Below are 8,738 nucleotides of genomic sequence, written 5' to 3'. Positions count from 1 at the left end.
AGGATTAATAGGGTCTCAGAAGCCACAGGTTCCAGACTACTAAGGAGAGGAGAGTAGGGCTAACAGGGAAATCGGGCACTGCTGAGGACTTTAAATATAGACATTTTAATATATACAAAAGTTGGATTCCTGGATAGCATCCTTCCCAAATCTGGGACCAGACTGTACACATTGAGGCTGGAACTAGAGGGAGTCGTTGATGACTGATAGTCACCCAGTGGGTGACTCCCTCCAAACCCTCCCTGGTCCAGGCTAGGGTCATGAAGGACAGGATGTGCTCCAAGAGAAAATGGGCTCGGCAGGCAAATGAACTGACATCCGCAGACACTGGAATTGTCTTGAATGATGTTTGACTTGGCACCAGAAGCTGGTGACTTGAAATGACAGTAGTGGACTCCATTTTTCCTTAAGAACGACAGGAATGTGCAGCATTTGCGTTTCTGGCCTCAGTTTCCCAAACTGCAAAGTGGAAGCCATAATGAGTTAGTCAAGACTGTACCAAGGGGAAAAAAATTAAAAAACAGAAATCCATTCTATGAAGAGATGGTGTGTGTGTTCACACACACATGTGAGTGTGCGTGTAGAGCCCAGATGCCAGAGGTCACCCTCTAGAGTCATCCCTCAGGCTACCATCACCTTGTTTTTTTGAGATGGAATCTTGAATTGACCTGGAACCTCTGAAGTAGGCTGGATCCACCTGTGACAAGTGCATGCCATGTGTCCAGCTTTTTCACATGGTTCTGGTGACTGAGCTCAGGGCCTGGTTCATGCATGCATGGAAAGCACTTTGCTGACTGAGTTATCTCCTCAGGCCCTAGAGCTGAGTTGTTTTGCTTCACACCCCAAAGGGGCAATATTCTTGGGTTTTACTTTTGTTGAACCTGGGGCCACTCCCATAGCTGAGGTGGGCACTGCTTAGCTCCAACACTCTCCTCCCCAGGTTGCAAGGGCATGAGTGCCTGACATCTCCACACAAAGCACAGACCATACTATCCTAGCTGCAGTGGCAACTCTGACCCCAGAAGAAAGTAAGCTAACCCTAAGGCGTTAGGGTCAGGCCTCAGTCTCCCCAACTGCAAAATAAGTTTTCTGATGAGGGTCTCACCCACTAAAATCACTTCCTTTCCCTTCCCTTCTCTGGGCTTCTGTGTTCCTGAGTCCTCACCAATCTCACTCCCTTTCAAAGTCCTCTGAAACCCCAGGCATTTGCCCGTACATTCTAACAACAGATGAAGGTGTTTGCCACGGCCTTTGCGGTCACTCCAAGCCCGCACACTTTCATGACTGAGCTGTAAACCTCAGTAGTTGTCCATAGCATCATGTGAAAACCACAGCTGAGCTAGGGAGGACCACAAAAGACACTGGGAAGAGAGTTGGTAGAGGGCTGGCCCAGCATATCCAAGGCTCTGGGTTCAATCCCCAGCACCACATATACTGGGCATGCTGGTGCTCACCCGAAACTCAGCACTCGGGAAGTGGAGGCAGAAGGATCAGGAGTTGAAGGTCATCCTGGACTATATAGCAACGTTAATAACAGTCTGCGATCTGTATTCAGAAAGAGGGGAGGGTTAAGGGAAGGAGGAAAGAAAGAAAGAGGGGAACCCTGGGGAGGGGAGACCCCTGAGCTCTCAGCATGGCATATTCCTACCTGACCCCAACCTGTCCCTCCAGCCTTGTGACGTCACTGCTCCCACAGCCTGTATCTTCACAAGCTGGGGACAAACTACTCCTTTCGGCAGGCTACCACGCTTGCCTCTCCTGAACCCATTCCCATGGGTCTCCCAGATCCTGGGACCCAAGTGAGGGGGAGGGCTGCGGCTCTGAGCTCGCACCCAACTCTGCAGGCCGGGGTGTCATCTCCCGCAGCAGCTGACAGTGGCGCCTGCAGCGCTCTGGTGTCACTTTTAACACCGCACATTAACACCACCAGCTGACTGTCTGCGCAAGGAGGCCCCAGCAGAGCCTCGTGCAGCCGCACCCCACATGTGCGGTTGTTAACCCGGCAGTTGTTCCGCGGGCTCTCTCGGCCTCACCTCCAGACGTGGTGTTACTTCTGGAGTGAATGACACCCCAGGCCTGCCCGAACTCCCCCGTAAGAAGGAGGGACAGGGACATGCCTGTCCATGTTGGCTGGCCAGGAGGGGAAGGATGGGGGAGATATTTTTGAGCATTGACATGCAAAGACCAGAAGCCTGGATCTCCGCCACCTACACACAGTTCCCTAAATTAGAAGAGGAAGGAGGGAACAAGGGAGAGAGAAAGAGTGTCACCAGCCACTTGAAATCTTTCCTTCGGTTTGTGTTGTGCCGACGACCACATGTGTTCAGAGAGGATTCATAATGTAATGAAGAGACAAAAGCAGCCTGCAGAAAGGGCCCGATGGCGTCATGTGATTCCGGGTCCCGATGCAGCCCTGCGGTTCCGGGTCCCCATGCAGCCCTGTGATTCTGGGTCCCGATGCAGCCCTGTGGTTCTGGTTCCACGGATGCAATAAAAAGTGCCCCCTTCTTTGCTGGGTCCCATGACCCATGTGGTCGGATACTCTAGAGGGTGGTTCCCCTGCCCCAGCTCAGGATGACCACATGAGTCTCTTTGGCCAATCAACGTGGTTGGAGTAACCTCTGCTGCTCTCTGGTACCCATGCTTACTCACTAGAGTTCCCCTGTTAACCCACCCCCCTCCTGCCTTATCTACCATGGAAGCCTGAGTTCCTAGGGAAGGCTGGAAGCTCAGCTCCACAAAGGGAAAAGCGGCCCGAGAGACACCCAGCTCTTGTATCTAGGAATAAGCAGAAAGGAGGCCCATGGGATCCACCAGCACCTCTATTTCCCAAACGAGCGCGCACGTACACACACACACACACACACACACACACACATACACACACACACACACTCGCTCCCCACCTCCCCATGGGAAATAAGATGGGAAAAACCCTGTCTGTTTGATGTGAAATGTCTCCCATTGGCTCATGTATCTGAACACTGAATCCCCAGCTGTTTAGGGAGGTTATAACTCTGAGCATAGCCAACATGCAGCCTGTGGGCTACGTGCAATCAAGGATAACTATGAATGCAACCCAACACTAATGAGAAGCTTATTTAACATATTATGAGGGGTGTGTGTGTGTGCGTGCATGTGTGTGTGTTTGGGTGATAGAGGTGTTATAGGCATTTGTAAGCTACCTGATGTGGGTGCAGAGCTCTGAACTTTGGTCCTCGTGGTTGAGCAGCAAGTGCTCTTAACTGCTGAACCATCTCTCTGGCCTCGTGAGATTGTTTTTTTCCTGTAAATCAATTACAGTTCTCCATTGTGAACTTTGTAGATGATAATGTTCTGTGGCAATATCAAAGGTTGGACATACCGGGCTGGGCAGTTGGCTCGGCAGTTAAGAGCAGCTGTTACTCCTGCAGAAGACCCTGGTTGAGTTCCCAGAACCTACGCGGAGGCTCACGACTGCCTGTGGTTCCAGTTTCAGGGAATCCAGTGCCCTCTTCTGACCTCCCTGGGCACCAGGAAGGCATGTGGTACACAGACATATATGCAGGGAAAACACCCACACACATAAAATAAAAATAAAAAATATTTTAGAGAACGGGTAGAAGACACCTGCTTGGAGGGAGGGAGTCACTGGGGGTGGCTTTGTGTCCTCTGCTCTGGTCCCAGTCCTTTCTTCCTGTCAAGGCAATGGAGCAAGCAGCTTCATCCTCCCACCATTGCCCCATCCCCTTACCTCCACCCTGCCACAACAAACTGTTTCTCCCAGGATCATCCCGTCGATGAGCATGGTAGCCTGAAAGGGGGTTCCCTCTTTGCTGATGAGAAATAATATGAGGTGTTGGGTCCTGGGTATTCTACTTCTGTACTTCACTTATCTGCTCAGTCACACAAAATTCTTCACCTTTAAAGGGCTAGGCTCAGAGAACCTGTCCACAGTCAATCCCTTAGGAATTGAGCTGAATGGAGTTAAAACAACAACCGTCGAGAGCCAAGTTCAGCAGTGCACATCTGCAAATCCAGTGCTGCCACAGAGAGACAGATGTGGGGTAATGGGGAGAACCCCAGAGGCTTGCAGGCCAGCCTGGTATAGGAAGTAGAAAAAGAAACCTACATCCAAGCAAGGCAGAAGGCAAGGACTGACACCCAATGCTACATGAGCATCAGAGAAGATTACAGCAACAGGCATGTTGTAGGTGTGTGCTCCTGAGTGTCGGGCCCAGGCATGGGCTCATGTCATCCTGTGAGCAGCCCTATGAAGTTGATACTAGAATTACCCCTACTTCCCTGTTGAACAAATGGAGATGCTGAGAGACTGAGCAACTGGCCTTGAGTCACACAGCTAGCAATTTACAGAGCCAAGAGACTGCACCCTTGATCTTCAAAATTTTGGTCAGCTCATTTCCTGAATAGCAGGAGAGGTTCAAAAGCCGAGTTAGGTCATAAATACATGGACATTTTAAATTAAATTTCCATTTTGATCAATAGTTTATTATGAGATTGTAAAAGTCAAATAGTTGCATAAAACCGATAATGAAAAGCAGCAGCCCCACCTCTCCTTGGAGGAGATGACTTCAAGTCCTCTCACCGCTGCCCCTGACATTTACTTTTATATTTCTAAATATCATCCTTTTCTGGTTTCGCATATTATTTGTTGGCCTCCTTTTACGGAAGATTGTTAGTTCCACAGCAGCCTCCACACGCAGACATACACTTCCTGACGTAATCCCAGTACAACTGCTAACTCAGCCGGGTCCGCTTCTACCTGATCCACCTGCATGTTGTCAAGAGCTAAGCAAAGTCTCTTGGTTTCCTTTCCTATCACTGTGGGGAAGCTCCTGACCAGAGCAACTTAAAGGAGGAAGGTCTGCCTTGGCTTGCAGTTTAAGGTTCCCACCATCGCAGTGAGGGAGTCTTGGCAGCAGGAGCGTGAAGGACCTGGTGACGTTGCACCCTCAGTCAGGAAGCAAAGAAATGGATGCTTTGTGCTCAGCTCCCTTTCTCCCTGTCTCAAGTCCAGGACTGCAGCCCTGGAAATGGTGTCACCTGCATTTAGGGTAGGACTTCCCACCTCAATTAGCCTAATCAAGAAAATCCCTCATGGCATGCCCAGTAGTTAATATAGGTAACACTTTACAGGTGTGCACAGAGGCTTATGTCCTGGGTGATAACAGATCCTGTCAAGTTGATAACATAAATATTAACTATTAACTGATGTGTTACAGGTGTAGCTGCTGACTTGGGCATATTTTTGCTTTCCCTGGAGTTGGTGATTGCCTCTGGTTTTCACTTACATTTGAAAGCCACATTACTCATTCTTCCCACAAACATGCCCACAAAGTTTTTAAATCTCGAGCAATACGATCAGATTCATCTGGTAACTTATCACTTCTGTTTTTTGGGTTTTGATTTTGTTTTGTTTCCTTAAAACCCTTCATCTTCTTGCCCTGACCTTCTTAGATACCCACATGGTAGAGATTCTGAAATTTTTCTCCGTCATTATCCTAGGAAACCCCTTAACCTCTCTCCCACACTTCTTCTTTGGTGCTTGGATCTGAAGTCACCCTCCTGCTTGATTTGCTGTCTTCTTTTAGTTATAATATACATGCCAGTAGCTTCCTTGAAAACTGCATATGGGAAGTTCAGTTTTTGGATTCTTGATTGACAGTTTGGCTGGCTGTATAAATCTCGTTTGGAAATCATCTCCACTCCACATTCTGAAGGCAGTTCTTATTGGCATGTGGCAATCTGGGTTGATGAGAAGTATCCCAGTGCCATCCTGAGTCTTGATCCTCTGCTGCATGGCTTTTTCGGCTTCTCAAGGCTTCTGGAATCTTCTCTTTATCTCCCACGATCTAAAAAAAAAGTGTCTTCAAAAACTCGACATGTATTCTCAGGAAAAAGGAATTTAGTAAGTTAGTAGATGGATATATCATTCCATAAGTTGGTGTTTATATATTTTATCTTGGAGCCGAGGTCATCACCACCACTATTGTTCTGGGTCTTGTACTATAAAACTGGGCTGAGATCTCATGTTGGAAAGGAGGAACCTTTCACAGTTTGGAGATTATTTGCTCGTTTATTAAAGCACCACAAGAATCAATGGGGGAAAATATTGAAAATGACAAAAGAATCTTGTAAGATAGCTATACAAACAAGTACTCTCTGGCCTTCAAAGACTTCAGAGACAAACTGAGCAAAATTATAAGGGATAAAAAGGCTCATTTGTAAAATAACCTAGAAAGAAGCTTTAAAAAAATGTAAAATCAATGTGATGAAAACCTTTTACTTTTAAATTTTCATTTGCGTTTTATACATATATATATATATATATATATATATATATATATATATATATATTTCATGTATGTGCTTGTTCACGTGTGTGCCTGTGGGCATGCTCATGTGGGCATGAAGCAGGGGTCAGCGTGGGTGTCACCCCTCGGGAACAGTCCTCCTTGTTTTTTGAGACAGAATCTCTTACAAGGCTGGAGTGTGCCAGTCAGGCTGGGTTGGCTGGCTGCCCAGTCCCAGGGATCCCCCTGACTCTGCTCTCTAGTTTGGGGATTGCAAGCCCTCACCACACTCGGCATTTTTTTTTCTAAATGGAGACTAAGGTTTGAACTCAGGTCCTCACGCTTGCAGGGGCAGCACTTTACCAACTGAGCTGTCTCCCCAGCCCCAGAAATAAATTTCTTGAAGATATGCCAAAATTCATGTGAAGCAATCCTTTTGCATACTACCAGAGAACACAGATGTGAGCTTATATCCCCATAGGTGAAGAGACAGCATCACGAGAATGCCAGTTCTCCCTAAACCAAGCTCTACATCAGCACCACCACACTGAACAAAAGCTACACGGTTCTTACTGAACTAGAAAGGGTGATATGGAAAAACACACATGCACACATATCCAGGAAAAGTTTGAAAACAGCAATGCGAGGAGCAAGGAGAACCTGCTCCATTATTTACACAGATCTCAAATCTATTATAAAGCCGAAATAATTGGAACTATAGAGGAAGTATATGAATAGCCATATAATTTAGAAATTACTGGAAGTCACCCAATATATATAGGAAGTTACCATATGATCCAGTTGGCATTTGAAACAGGATTTCTCCACATTTAGTATTGGGACAATTGGCTGCCCATCTGTAAAAGAAATTAATTTAGAACCTCACTTCACATGTTATACCAAAATAAATCGACATGAATCAAAGGTTTAAAGGAAACCATGAAACCCTTAAAGTACCAGAGGAAAGCAGAGGCAATGGCAGGCAGCCCTTCATCTAGGTGGTCTTTCTTCTCACTCCAGGCTCAGCAGCAGGCACTTGCCATATCCTGTGGCCCATCGGTGAAGTGCTAGATGGTGGTTGGTTGGTCGGGTCAAGTAGCAGACACCGTCCCATGGCTGCTGTTACCATCAGTGGAGCTTGGACCACATTCTTCACATGTAACTTCTCTGGCTCTACCAGTGTTAAGAAGTTTTTGGTTTTGATCCAATATTTTGAAACTGAGAACTTTCACATAAAAAAAAAATCTGGAATTCAGGCCTTCTCTGAAATGTCTAAAAATTTGGTGGCTCTGGATCCCTATTCCTTCAGGGAAGAGCCAATAGAAGTATTGCCCTTTGGAGCCCTGAGGACTGGCCCACCAGGAGATCTCCAGGTTCTCCAGGTCTTCAGGAGGGTGAAGAGGAGTGGTGGCCAGGAGCCCAGAGTCCCGGGGCAGGGGTGAGGCTGCAGCTTCAGGCCATGGGAAGAGGACAGTTTTGTGTTACCCAGGTAAGGGGGTGTGGCAGGGGTGCAGAAGGAGTGACGTGGCCTGCAGAAATTCTGGGCTTATGGACAGATGGCGGCAAACACATGTCAGGGTGGGTAAAGAGCTGCTGGAGAGGGAGCCAAGGAAACACCTCACCCATGCCCTTGTAAATGGGAGCTGCTTGCCTGTGGCTGTGGAAGCCAGAGCGATTCTGCTCATGCTGAAAATCCAGATGCCTCCTCTGGAGACTTGGCCTCCATCTGCCCACCTCTCTGGCTCCACTCTGTGTGTGTCTTGCATACCAAACCCCAGAGGCCTTGAGGCAGCCAGGAACCAGCCCGCAACTTTCCTGACTCTACCAACTCTGCTCCCCACACTTGAGGTTTCCTCCTAAAGATGCTAGTCTGAGAGAGAGTTGGTTTTGGTTTTGTTTGTTGTTGTTGTTTTGAGGCACAGTCTTGCTGTGTGACCCTGGCTGACCTAGAACTGGATAAGCAGGCTAAGTGAACTCCCAGAGACCCACCTTTTCCACCTCTTGAGCACTGGGATTAAAGACATATGCTGCCATGCCTAGTCCAGTTAGTTTCCCATGGTATTTGTGGTGGTTTGGATGAGAATGGCCCTCATGGGCTCAAATGTTTGAGTACTTGGTCCCAGTTAGTAGAACTGTTTGGGAAGGATTAGGAGGTGTGGCCTTGTTGGAGAGGTGTGTCACTGGGGGTGGGCTTTGGGGTTTCATAAGTCTGTGCCATTTCCAATAGTCTCTCTCTCTCTCTCTCTCTCTCTCTCTCTCTCTCTCTCTCTCTCTGCCTTGTGCTTGTAGAACACGATAGCATTTATCTATTGCCCTCAGAACTACACATGCCCACCTGCTGCTGTGCTCCTAACCTTCTGGAACTGTAAGTCCCAATAAATACCTAAGCTGCATTGGTCACCATGTCTCTTCGCAGAAATAGACAATTGACTAACACAGCATCCT

Source organism: Microtus pennsylvanicus, chromosome 10 (genome assembly GCF_037038515.1).
Source record: "Microtus pennsylvanicus isolate mMicPen1 chromosome 10, mMicPen1.hap1, whole genome shotgun sequence".
NCBI classification, from domain to species: Eukaryota; Metazoa; Chordata; class Mammalia; order Rodentia; family Cricetidae; genus Microtus; species Microtus pennsylvanicus.
Note: the sequence above shows the minus strand (reverse complement) of the source record.